This window comes from Etheostoma spectabile, chromosome 2, assembly GCF_008692095.1.
Source record: "Etheostoma spectabile isolate EspeVRDwgs_2016 chromosome 2, UIUC_Espe_1.0, whole genome shotgun sequence".
In the NCBI taxonomy this organism is placed as follows: Eukaryota; Metazoa; Chordata; class Actinopteri; order Perciformes; family Percidae; genus Etheostoma; species Etheostoma spectabile.
This window is the reverse complement of record NC_045734.1, coordinates 26325220-26326858: the sequence shown is the minus strand read 5'-3', so window position 1 is coordinate 26326858 and position 1639 is coordinate 26325220.

Sequence of the window (1639 nt, the reverse complement as noted above, 5' to 3'; positions counted from 1 at the left end):
ACCATTTGAATTGACTCTAAGAAAACAAAATGTACATTTTTTTAAATCCCCAGATGCAACTGCAGAACACTGAATAACCTAGCCAAAACATCAGTTTCAGCAGAAGGTTGCTGGTTTAAGTCCTCATCCCTTTTTTCAACATGCTATAGCCTACTATGTCTTTTTTCTCACTTTATAGACAAGGGGAAATCCCCACACACTGTATTTTGGTGATGTACCTTAAAATACATGCATATTGATGAAACCTTAGTCATATTCATTTAAGCTTGATCTGCTGTTAGGGTTAGCCTGAAAATGCTTCTGAATAATGTCGGGCCAGTCAAAAGTTAAACAGACGTCTGAAGATAAAATAATCTAAATGATAACTACAGTGAGTGAGATCGATATCATAAATTGCAGTTTAAATGTTTGAGTGTCAAATGTTTTCATTCAAATTTGGAAACATTCCAAAAAAAAAAAAGATCACAGTGACAGATTAAAAAGAAAATAGAACACGATGATGAACGTTCTGTGACAAAGTGTCTTTGTGATGTCACAGAACATTGAACAGGGGTTACTAAGTAGAAGTCACTTCAGATCACACACACATTTCTTTGCAGTAGTGAAGAGTACTTTCAGAAAGACTTAAAGATGAATATCCAAAGTTTCTGTCCGTATGGAATGAAGAGCATAATGGAGTGTATTTCCAGGGCGACACTTCTCTCGCAACCTACTGACATCCCCTGCTTTTTACAGCAGTATTTGTCAGAGCTGATCAGTTTTAGAAAATCGTACCCTGAAACTGATCCAAAGATGGTTTCCTTCACCTACCAACAGATGTGGGGTAAGTTACTGTTTAAATCTATCAGATATACTCTTTTAATAATAGTTTGTGATGTCCTAATCTGATAAAGGCCTTTGCAGTAGATCAATCAAGTAATGCTAGTGTGAGTTGTTGGTGTAGTCTAATATATTATAATAGGTATACTGTACCACATACAGTATACATACATACTTGGAGGGAGTATATATGTATATATATATATTTAGTGTTGTATAAGTGATGTTTGGATTGGGGTATGAAAAGGCACTAAAGATTTCATAGTGAACATCAAAACAACATTAAACAGTTTTAGGTTGAACATGTCAGACCCTGTCCTTTCTAAATCACCCAGGAGAGAACTTCTCAAATTCCAGTAAAACCCCCTCCATTGTTCAACATCAAAAATGTTTTAACAATTTGAATGCAGGGCTAGTTTAGTGTAAATTTTGGCACAAACTGAAAGGATTGTGATCAGGAATGAAGGCAAAATTGGGACATCACAAACAAATCAATTAATGCTATCACCACTCAGACATGCTTTGCAGTATGTATTAATCTTCTGTTTTTGTAAATGGCCTTTTCCAGAGAATAAGTTCCTGAGAACAGTGCATCCGATCACCACCAAGAAGTCACCGGTTCCATCTCCGACTGAGCTGAAGGAGGCCCTGAAGACATTCTATACAGATCTGGCGTCTTCGGGTCAACAAAAAAATGTCACCCCATTAGTTAAAGAAAAATATACCTCTGCAACTCCCATGTTCGTACCAGCACCACCTCCCTGTGTTAGAAGAAAGGTTAGGAAGGATGTAGCACCACCCGTCTTTATTGTTAAGGGAG